Source organism: Dama dama, chromosome 4, assembly GCF_033118175.1.
Source record: "Dama dama isolate Ldn47 chromosome 4, ASM3311817v1, whole genome shotgun sequence".
NCBI classification, from domain to species: domain Eukaryota; kingdom Metazoa; phylum Chordata; class Mammalia; order Artiodactyla; family Cervidae; genus Dama; species Dama dama.
In genome coordinates, this window is record NC_083684.1 from 44454896 (window position 1) to 44467486 (window position 12591).

Here is a 12591-nt window from a genome sequence, read left to right on the forward strand (position 1 = left end):
AGACTCATTTTCAAAGAGCAGCGGGGAAACTTTGAGATGTTTTGAGCCAGGAGAGTGACTTCTGATTTGCTCTGACTTACGTGTTTAAAAAAAAAAATAGATTGCTTGGGCTTCTGTGAGGAAGATGGACTCCGTGGGCCCAAGAACAGTGTCAAGAGATGAGTTAGGAAGCTACTGAAGCATTCCAGGTAAGGAGTGATGGTGGCTGAGCTGATGGTGACAAGTGGACAGATATAGGTTGCAGTTTGGAGGAAGAACTTAAAAGATGAGTGGGTGGAGGAATCATTTACTGAGATGGGAAGACTGGAGAGAACCAGGTTTGGAGAAAATTGGAAGGTTCCATTTTGGACACGTTGAAACCACAGGACTCCACTCAGGACTTAATGAAGCTCAGATTCTTTATGTCTCAAGTCAGAGGGAATTCAGTGAGTGAGAGGCAGAGTGATAGGTAAGAAATAGGTTTATTAATATAGAATGCTTGTGAAGGATACAGGTGAGCAGGCAAGAGGGTGCTGCTTCAGGAAATAAGTGGACTACATTTTTATAATCAAAGGAAAAGTAGGGAAGAAGAGAAGACTACCTTCTTCCTCTTCCTTTGTAAAGATATTGCAGGAAAATAGGACACTAAAGTATGATCAGGTCCAAGGTGAGTTCCTCGGATGGGCCACCAGATAGTGGTCCTTGGCTTTGCACAGGAAAGAATTCAATTCAAGAGCAAGCCATAGTAAAATGAAAGCAGGTAATTGAGAGAGACACACATTCCACAGGCAGAATGCACTTCATCTCAGAAGGAGAGAGCAGCACCCCATGGGGTGGTTAGTTTTTATGGGCAGGGTAATTTCATAGGCTTAGGAGCAGGAGGATTGTTCAAACTCTTTGGGGGGAAGAGCTGGGCATTTCCAGGAATTGGGCTACTGCCCACTTTTTTGCCTTTTATGAACTGTCATGGTGCATGTGCGTGTGTCATTTAACGTATGTTAAAAGAGACGGGAATACCAGACCACCTGACCCACCTCTTGAGAAACCTATATCCAGGTCAGAAAGCAACAGTTAGATCTGGACATGGAACAACAGACTGGTTCCAAATAGGAAAAGGAGTACGTCAAGGCTGTATATTGTCACCCTGCTTATTTAACTTACATGCAGAGTACATCATGAGAAACGCTGGGCTGGAAGAAGCACAAGCTGGAATCAAGATTGCCGGGAAAAATATCAATAACCTCAGATATGCAGATGACACCACCCTTGTGGCCGAAAGTGAAGAGGAACTAAAAAGCCTCTTGATGAAAGTGAAAGAGGAGAGTGAAAAAGTTGGCTTAAAGCTCAACATTCAGAAAACTAAGATCATGGCATCTGGTCCCATCACTTTATGGGAAATAGATGGGGAAACAGTGGAAACAGTGTCAGACTATTTTTTTGGGCTCCAAAATCACTGCAGATGGTGATTGCAGCCATGAAATTATTATTATTTTTTTCTCCTTTATTTATTTATTTATTTTTTTCCAGTGGGTTTTGTCATACATTGACATGAATCAGCCATAGATCCACACGTATTCCCCATCCCGATCCCCCCTCCCACCTCCCTCCCCACCCGACTCCTCTGGGTCTTCCCAGTGCACCAGGCCAGAGCACCCGTCTCATGCATCCCACCTGGTGCAGCCATGAAATTAAAAGACGCTTACTCCTTGGAAGGAAAGTTATGACCAACCTAGATAGCATATTAAAAAGCAGAGACATTACTTTGCCAACAAAGTTCTGTCTAGTCAAGGCTATGGTTTTTCCAGTGGTCATGTATGGTTGTGAGAGTTCGACTGTGAAGAAAGCTGAGCGCCGAAAAATTGATGCTTTTGAACTGAGGTGTTGGAGAAGACTCTTGAGAGTCCCTTGGACTGCAAGGAGATCCAACCAGTCCATCCTGAAGGAGATCAGTCCTGGGTGTTCATTGGAAGGACTGATGCTGAGGCTGAAACTCCAATACTTTGGCCACCTCATGTGAAGAGTTGACTCATTGGAAAAGACCCTGATGCTGGGAGGGATTGGGGGCAGGAGGAGAAGGGGACGACAGAGGATGAGATGGCTGGATGGCATCACTGACTTGATGGACATGAGTTTGAGTAAACTCCAGGAGTTGGTGATGGACAGGGAGGCCTGGCATGCTGCGATTCATGGGGTTGCAAAGAGTCGGACACGACTGAGCAACTGAACTGAACTGAATGTAATACAAGAAGCATATAAAGAGATTCAAGGTCTATAGGAAAGAGAAATTTCTGCCATCTTGGGCCCGGTAGGTTCTGACTAGTTTTTGTCATATCCTCAACAGCTATGTCATTCATTCTTTTAAAGGTTGTGCCTTGCCTCCTTCCCTCCTGTCTCAGTGTTAAATTTGAGATGGTATGCTTCATCCACGTGCCCAGGTACAATGAAATATATGAATGAGTCTGGAGTTGGGTGGTGGGGGAAGTAAAAGGACTCCTCTAAGGAGAGAGGGAGTTAGAATAGAGAAGAGCTTGGGCAGAGCTGAAGGAAAAACTAACATTTAGACTTAAGGTAGAAAATCCAGGAGGGTGGGGGCACCAGGCCTATCTGCACAGACATCATCCCCCATCCCACAGATGGGCTCCTGTGAGCTCCACCAGCCTTGCTTCCCAGAGTAGAGAAGATGGGCCAAATTCTAGGACTATCTACAAATATTTATTTGAACAAACCCTGTTCTGAGTCTGGGACTGCTATGGCTATAGAGGAGTTTTGTGAACAAGCAGACACAGGATGGTTTGTGAAGTGTCATGGTCCTTTCTCTTTCAAACCTTCCCTCTGGAAGCTTCTTTTGGAGTAAACAGACTTCCATACCAGCTTACCCTTTTGTTTCATTTGTTTTTGTTTTATTTCATATCTTTACCTTAATAAGCTAATTGTTATTTTGCCTCATTTGTTCTACAATTTTATATACAGCTATAAAATCTGTTTGATGAAACATATAAGTTCCAGACACATGAGTGTCCCCACTAAATACTTGCTTATACTCAACTTGAGTTTACTGGTCATTTCCTTTTTTTTGTTTTTCACTTATTTTTATTAGTTGGAGGCTAATTACTTTACAATATTGTAGTGGTTTTTGCCATACATTGACATGAATCAGCCATGGATTTACATGTGTTCCCCATCCCGATCCCCCCTCCTACCTCCCTCCCCATCCCATCCCTCTGGGTCATCCCAGTGCACCAGCCCTGAGCACTTGTCTCATGCATCCAACCTGGGCTGGTAATCTGTTTCACCCTTGATAGTATACTTGTTTCAATGCTGTTCTCTCAAAACATCCCACCCTCGCCTTCTCCCACAGAGTCCCGAAGTCTGTTCTGTACATCTGTGTCTCTTTTTCTGTTTTGCATATAGGGTTATCGTTACCATCTTTTTAAATTCCATATATATGCGTTAGTATACTGTATTGGTGGTCATTTCCTTATGATTAACTTCTAGTTTAACATTTTGGCAGGAATATTAAAATAGGTGATGCTGTATCATTCTTGCTATGTTCTATCAGGAGGCACAAGATGTCAGTTTGTCCCACGATTGGTGATGTTAAATTTGATTACTTGGATAAGGTAGTATCCATCAGATTTTTCATTTTAAAGGAAGCACCCTTCCATTTGTATTTAATAGCTTTGAGACTTTACGTTCCTTCTTAACTTTTCTTGCTTGAATGAACTATTACAATGATGGTTGCAAAGTTGTGTTTTTTAATTTTATCAATGCTTTTATATTTATTGATTTATTGGCATTTTCTAATAATGCAGAACTTTCCCTTCCACCTACTGTGATCAACCCGCAGAAGTAGTTTCTGTACCCCACCCCAAATTTAGTTCTCATGTCAAGACTGATGATGCCAAAAGTGCACTAGTTGGGTATATTTGTTACTTACATAATGAGAACATAATAGTTCTCATGTCAAGACTGATGATGCCAAAAGTGCACCAGTTGGGTATATTTGTTGCTTACATAATGAACAGATTCCCAAGTAGACTTGAGAACGACTTGAGAAAACAGGAAGGGGTGACTGGCCTTGGAGTTTTATTGTGATTAGGGAATACATCTGGGGTGAAGATTCTTGTGTATTCATATCAAGAACCTGCCTGATGTGAACTTCTGCCAGTGTCAAGGGCTTACCTAAGCTTTCTTATCAGCTTTCTCAGATGTGGGGCAGAAGGGGCAGGGGACGGGTGGGACTTGAAAAATGTCAGTAGTCAGAGTCAAAAATGGTGTCAGACTATTATATTAACTTGATAGACTTATTTTTTCCCTGACAATGTGTCATAATGTATTAATTTTTTGATACTTAACATTGCCCAAATTTGGCTAGTGGGAATCCTTTTAAGTGTGCTTTTGACATCAGGAGAAATATGCTGATGTGCTCATCAGTGTTTGTGGTTTCATCTTGTGCTTCTTTGCCTGATTTGCCTCTTTCCTGAAGCACTCACTTCTCTTTCTCTCTCTCTCTCTCTCTTTTTTTTTTTGAGCTCACTTCTCTTGATGTTCCCTCATTTGGAGAATGCTCACTCCTGAGCCCTGCATCCCCATAGGAATGTTCTGTTAACGTCCACAGAATATCCTCTGTTCCTTAGAGGCTTGTCAGAGTTAGATTATAAGATGCGCTGGATGGGCCAGTGACCCAACGTAACAGTATCTTAAACATGATAGAAAGTTATTTTTCTCTTGGAAAAATCTGAGCCTATTTGGTGGCGCTGCTCTGTGAAGTTCTTGGAAGTCTAGGCTCCTTCTATGTTGTTCTTTTACCCTTCCAGATGCTGCCCTCTTCTACAAGCTCCAAAATGTCAACCAGGGTCACTTTAGCCCACAGGAAGGAAAGAGAATTAGGGATTAGTAAGGGCTCTTCTCATTTCTTTAAGAGTGAGACCCACAAGTTGGAGACATTACTTTCTGTTCACATCTTGTTGGCCAAAAGATAATCACATGACTATAGGTAACTGCAAAGAAAGCTGGCAAGTGTAGCTATGTACCCAACTAAAAATTGAGGCATAAAACTGTGAGAGTGAGGGAAGAATGGAAAACAGGAATTTCATCTGTTGGTCTCAGAATTTGAAACGATTCTTTTGTTTATGTTGTCTATTCCTCTCTCTAGTCTGTCAGCTGCCTGGGACAATGCCTTTGCCATTATGCATGGCACACAGTTGGTGCTCAATAAGTAATTGTTAAATATTTATTTACTTATTTATTTGGCTGCACCGGGTGGCACACAAAATCTTTAGTTTCAGCATGTGGGATCTAATTTCCTGACCAAGGACAAAACCCGGGCCTCCTGCATTGGAAACTCGGAGTTTTAGCCACTGGACCGCAAGGGAAGTCCCAGTAATTGTTGAGTAAATAATATTAGTTCTTATGTGAATTTGTCTACTCAGGAAGATGACAAGGACCTTATATTTTCCATGGCATCTGGAATAAGGTATAAGGCGGCATAAAGTGCATTAAAAGTAAAACAATTCTAATGTATATAATTTTTCTTAAATCCATCAACAACACAGGTAAGGAAGAAATAAGTAAATAAGTAAGGTATTTGAGAGTTAAAAATATGATGCTCATTATTTAATTTAAAATTTATGTCCTTTTATTTTAGTTTTTATAGAAGACTTGGAACCAGTGCCCTGACCTCACTTTTGTCTTAAAAATGTAACATACTTTGGTCACTCCACTATTATTTCAGGAATGCTTGATTAGACATTATGCATATGGTAGAAGGTTTAAAGGCAGGGGCCCTTTTCTGAGGAAACCCTCTGAGTTTTCACCTAAAGCAAAGAGCACAGTAGCAGATGGCTGAAGAGAAGGGAGAAGGAAAATACTTGCCATTGGGGTATAGAGATGATATTCCAAAAGAGGTAAAATCACAAGTCTTATTCAGATATAAAATGACCATATGCTAAAGATTTTATTTAACTCAATAATCACTGAGGGAATCAGCCAATGTTACAGTAGGTTCAGGAGAAAATCTGAAGAACAGACTCATTATAGATCATGAATAAGGAAATCAATGTACAAAGGAGGAAAAAATGATTTCTTCCAGAGAGGGAGAGGAAAATCAATTGAACCTCCATCAGACAGGATAGAATTTGTATGTCTACAGACAAGAATTTTCTTTTCATCAGTTACCCGCAATACACAGAGTTCTAAAAAATAGCTTAGTTTTCTAGTGAAGCACAGATGGAAATACATTGCCTTTGCTTGAACTGGAAAAGTAGAATGCTGAAGGGTCTTAGAGATCTGGGGGTTTGGGAAAATGTAGAATATGGAGACATAGTAAAACACCAGTAGTTCTAAGGCTTGAGATGGATCCTGGGTGTTAGTAATTTTCAGCTGTTCCATGGGGCAACCCATTGGTAAGCCAATCTGTTAATACAAATTAGCATTCAATTCTCCATCCAAAAAAAGTTTAACATAAGAATAATCCAAATAGTCACCTAATTTTTTTCTTAAAAAATAAACGTTTGTGTTGGTTTTCAGTAAATTCTATGGTGTTTGGTGGCAGAGAGTTTGCTTGCCCAGTTCTAACTCAGGGAGGTTTCATTCGGCTCCCCATCAGGGAGATGGCCTTTATGTGTGTGGATCAGGGGACATCTGTGCATGTTATCCGCGTGATCTTACGGCTCCCTCTCCCCCTTGGAAAAGATCCTGTGCTTGTCAGAACCCAGGCTCAAGCTCAGGTGGCAGAGGGGACTTGGGAACTGGTTAAGCCTGCCGTGAGGGCAGATCTGGCCAGCAGGGGGCAGCAGAGGCCCAGGCTAGGGCTGCCCACATTTACTATACACCCTCTCCTGGGCCCTGGTGGCTCAGAGGGTACAGCGTCTGTCTACAATGTGGGAGACCTGGATTTGATCCCTGGGTCGGGAAGATTCCCTGGAGAAGGAAATGGCAACTCACTCCAGTACTCTTGCCTAGAAAATCCCACGGACGGAGGAGCCTGGTGCAGGCTACTGTCCATGGCGTCACAAAGAGTGGGACACGACTGAGCAACTAACACTGTTGGAAGGAATTATATAGTAAATGAGAAGGAGTAACCAATCAGTAAGTGCCAAGTGACCAAGAGCATGGTCGCTCAATGAAAGACAAATACTCAAAAGAGTGTCAGGTGCTCAATAAATGTCAGATATTGGTAGCTATGAATATTTTTTATTACAGAAAGCTAAGTGAATTCAAGATTGGAAAGTGTCCATTGTATTTGGACAGTGTTAGTGAGTTTGGCTGGGCTTCCCTGGTGGCTCAGTGGTAAAGAATATGTCTGCTATCCCTGGGTTGGGAAGAACCCGTGAGGAAGAAAATGGTAACCCACTCCAGTATTCTTGCCTGGAGAATCCCTAGGACAGAAGAGCCTGGCAGGCTACAGTCCATGGAGTCACAGCGAGTTGTACATGACTTAGTGACTAAACAACAACAGTGAGTTTGGCTAGATCATGAGAGGGTTGCTAAGGAGGAACCAGATTGCATTCTCAGGTGAGAAGAGTAGGAGACAGCACCACAGCCAGAAGAAAGGGAAGCTATTTTCTAGAAGGGAGAGACTTAATCATACGTATGCATTGAAGAGAAAGGGAATCAACAGAGGCATGAAAAACAGAAACGATGTCTCTTATATAGAACTTCAGAACCTGTTCTCCTACAAGCACCTCCCCTTTCCCCCCCTCACCAGAGAAATTCCTTCTCTTGTCAAAAATATTCATCTTAAAAAATTTTTTTTTTTTTTTTTAGTTTTAAAAGTATGCATTTATTTGTCGGTGCTGGGTCTTAGCTGCGGCACATGCAATCTTCAGTCTTCATTGGCTTGCACGATCTTTAGTTGCAACACGTAGGATCTAGTTCCCTGACCAGGGATTGAACCTGGGGCTTCTGCATTGGGAGCATGGAGTCTTAGCCAGTGGACCACCAAGGCAGTCCCTTAAGTGTGTTTTTTTGTTTTTTGTTTGTTTTCAGTGACACAGAATAAAAGTTATCAGTGCACTTGGACCATCAGGGAAGTCCTGAGAACCAATAGTTTTGGGCAGACCTGTTAAACAATGTGCCATGTGATATTGAGGACATACAATTATTTTTTTTTTTTACTTCCAAGTGTTAAGTCATTTTTCTATACCTCATCCACAAATACCCATGTCTCTAGAGGAAAGAAGAGTTGTCAAGGGCAAGCCTGGTCGTTTTGAACCTGGGGGGACTCCTCTTGATGTAAGTTGTCCACTTGCATAATTAAGATTTATCTCTCCCATAATATCCACCATTTCCTAAGGTTGCAAAGGCTGTAATTCCAGGCAGGTTAGAGTTTGAGCCCCGAATGTGGGCCCACCCAGATAATCGAGATTAGTTTCCTTATTTTAAGATCCTTAATTAAATCTGCAAAGTCATTTTTGCCATGTATTGCTGACGTATTCACAGGATCCAGGGAGTAGGATGTAGACATTTTTGGGGAGGGACATTATTCTGTTTACCACACTGTGGGTCATAAATTCAGCAATGACTGGGCTGAATGGCTCATGGGTCCTCCCTGAGGTTGTGGCTGAGTCTATAGTTAGCCAGGTTTTAATCCATCTGTCCCAAAGGTTGATTACTCACAGGGTGGCAAGTTGATGCTGCTGTTGTCAGAAGGCATCAGTTCATCCCTAAGTGAGGCTCTCCACCAAACTGCTTGGGTGTCACCATGACATGGCAGCTGACTTTTCCCAGAGCTAGAGATCCAAGAGACAAAGGTGGAAGCTGCAGTGTCTTTTTTGACCTTTCCCTTGGAAGTCATACAGTATTCTATTGGTCACACAAGTCAGCGCTTATTGAATGTAGAAGGACCACACCAAGGCTTGGCTACCAGCAGGCAAGCATCACTGGGGCCATCTTGGAGACTGGATATCCTAATGGTTTTCATCACTCATCTTTTGGTGTATAGTTTCTGTAAGAATTTTCCCAGATTGTGAAGACTTTTTTCACAGCAGTCTCTGGTTTTTAGGAAAAGTCTATAGAGGTATGTGCATAAGTATAAAAGTAATGTTACATAAAAATAACCTGGCTCCTGACTAAAAATTGCTCTTACTTTTGTGTATTTTATTAAGGCTTTGCTTGCAGAAATATTTTTTACATGTTTAAATATTGTTGGCATCCTAACATACATGAAATTTTGCAGTATGGTGACAAGGTTAAGTATATGGTCTCTGGAGCCAGGTGTCCTGGGTTCAAAGCCTGATTCCACCATTATTGACTCATGTGACCTTGAGAAAATAATTTAACATTTTTATACCTCCATTTTCTTATGCACAAAATGAGGATAATGATACCTCATGGGGATGTCTTGAGGACTGAATGAATTAGTATATCTAAAGCATTTATAACCCTGATACATGGAAAGGACTGAACGAGAGTTTGCTATTGTTATTATTGCCCTTAGTGTTGTGCCATAAACGCTATGATGAGTTAAGCTGTCTTTCCCCTCAGAAAGAAAAACAGGGAATGCCCTGGTGGTCCAGTGGTTGGGACTTCGTGCTTTCATTGCCAAGGGCATGAGTTCAATTCCTAGTTGGGAGCTAATGTCCTGCAAGCTATGCGTAGTATGGCCTATATATATACATATATTTGTGTGTGTATGTGTATGTCTTAACCCCTAGTACCTCAGACTGTGACCTTATTTGGAGACACTTTACAAAAATAATCAATTTAAGATGCGATCATTAGGGTGTGTCCTGATCCAAGAAGACTGTTGTCCTTATATAAAAGGGGGGAATTTGGACGCAGAGATAGGTGTGTATAGAGGGATAACAATGTGAAGAGACAGGGAGAAGATGACCAGTGAGAGAGGCCCAGAACAGACCCTTCTGTGTATTTTGGTTGGTGAAGCCACTCTGTCTATGGTACAGTTGGCCCTTGGTATCAGCAGAGTTCTGCGTCCTCAGATTTAACCAACCACAAATCAAAAATATTGGGAAAAAAATTCCAGGAAGTTCCAAAACACAAAACTTGAATTTGTCACATGCTGGCACTCTTTACCTGGCATTTGCATGGGTATTTACAGCTATTTACATAGCATTTACATTGTATTAGGTATTATCAGTAATTAGAGATGATTTACAGTTTACAGGAGGATACATATGGGTTATATGCAAATACTACACCATTCTATGTGAGAGACTTGGGCATCTTTGGATTTTGGTGTCCGTGGGGGTCCTGGTACCAGTACCCCTTGGGTACTGAGGGGCAACTATACTTTCAGTTTGTATCATCATAGTTCACTTGGTTGTCCCCCAGTTGTGGGAATTTAGGATGTCTTCAGTGCTTCAGTATTAGAGCTGAGGCAGAAATAAATGACTTCTTTGGGATAAATTCTCTGAAGAGGAATTCCTGGGGTTCAAGAATATGGATCTTTTGTGTCCTTTGTGTCTTGCCATTTTCTTTTCTCAAAGAGACTTTCTTGTAACATAGCCGTGGCAGGCCAAAGTCCTGTGCAGTTGTTTTTCTCTGTTCCAGGCTTCTCCCTTCATGCTCTTTGTCATGCCCTCTGAGCATCACTGGACATAGTTTCCATTTTAGCATGCAGTGAAGAAGTCCACCAGGCACTAGCAAAACCTAGCCATTCACTAAACCGTAGGATGTCAGAAATGTGTACACTAATCAAAAACAGGTTCCTCCAACATTTTCATCTCATTAAACATTCAGTATGTTGCCTCCAAAAGTGACTCAGAAAGAAACCACTGCCTTGCCAGGAAATAGCACCTGCATCAGCTGACCCATGTTTGAGGCTTTCTGTGCGCTGATGTCCTGTCATCAGTCCCATCTTGGTCAGTAGTACCGGGTGCAGGTGATTCATAATGTCTCAGGGTTGGTGGCTGAGTGCAAAGGGCAGCCTTGGGCCAGGGAGGGTGGAACTCCGACTTGACTCCAAGAGCCAGCTTCAGGTAAAATGTATACACAGAGGAAGCACACTGATCACTACCCTCAGACCGCTCCACACAGCATCCTTTCCTTCTTTGGGGCCCATGTTCCCTCCAGCAGGTGGCAGTCTCTTCTGCCACATCACCTGCACCCCGTAATCTTCCCAAAGTAAGCTTTTGCACAGAGGGATGAATGACCTCTGCCTGATAATATCACCCCTCCTCCACATGGAAAGGGCTTCCCTCATAGCTCAGTTGGTAAAGAATCCACCTGCAATGCAGGAGACCCTGGTTTGATTCCTGGGTCAGGAAGATCCCCTGGAGAAGGGAAAGACTACCCACTCCAGTATTCTTGAGCGTCCCTGGTGGCTCAGCTGGTAAAGAATCTGTCTGCCTGCAATGTGGGAGATCTGGGTTCGATTCCTTGGTTGGGACAATCCCCTGGAGAAGGGAAAGGCTACCCACTCCAGAGAATTCCATGGACAGTCCATGGGGTTGCAAAGAGTCGGACACAACTGAGCGACTTTCACTCACTTCATTTCTGCATGGAATCTTCATAGGAGCTGTTGTTTTTACATTATGACCGTGTCTGGCATGGAGTTAAGTTAAGCTCAACAAACATTTGTTGAATAGACAAAGAAACATCTTCATCTTTAAAATCAATCATTATTATTGATATCATTGTCATTGTTCATTAATAATATCACTATTATTTTAGATATTGGTGGATTGTTATTATTAGTATTGTTAAATCTGGTTCTTTGAAAAGAGAAATCAAATTGATATAACAGAAAGTACCAGGCCCAGATGGTTTCAATGTTGAATTCTACCAAACATTTATTGAAGAAAATTGTATTGAGTCTCTCTAGTTGTTTTCAGAGGATGGAAGCAGAGGGAGTACTTCCTCACACATTCTATGAGGCCAACATTACTGTAATACCAAACTCTGATAAAAAGATTACAGGAAGACTACAGACAAATCACTTTCATAGGCACAGATGTCAGAATCCTCAATAAAATATTAGCAAATCAAAAGAATTATGTGCTGTGATCAAGAGGGAATTTTCTCAGGTAGGCAAGGCTGGTTCAACACTTGGAAAATCAAATAATATAATCCATCACATCAGTATAATTCATCAGACAAGACCCTGGTGGCTCAGATGTTAAAGAATCTACCTGTAATGTAGGAGACACAGGTTTGATCCCTGGGTCAGGAAGGTCTGCTGGAGAAGGGAATGGCAACCCACTCTAGTATTCATGCCTGGAGAATTCCATGGACAGAGGAGCTTGGTGGGTTACAGTCCACGGGATCTCAAAGAGTCAGATACGATTGAGCGACTAACAGTTTCACTTCATCACATCAGTAGGCTAAAGAAGAAAAACCACATGATCATATCCTTAGATGCAGAAAAAGGATTTGAGAAACTCCAACACTCATTTGTGATTAAAAACTCTCAGTAAACTAGGAATAAGGGGGAATTTCCTGAATTTAGAGCATATCTATAAAAAATTATAGCTCATATCATACTTAATGGTGAGAAGCTAGAAGCATTTCCACTCAGAAGCCCCCTCTCACCACTACATTTCTGTAATCCTGCAGATTAGAACCAAGGCAAGTATTTCCCCCCTGACTACTGCTTTTCAATATCATACTGAAAATTCTAGCTAATGGAGTAAGACAAGGAAAAGAAATAAA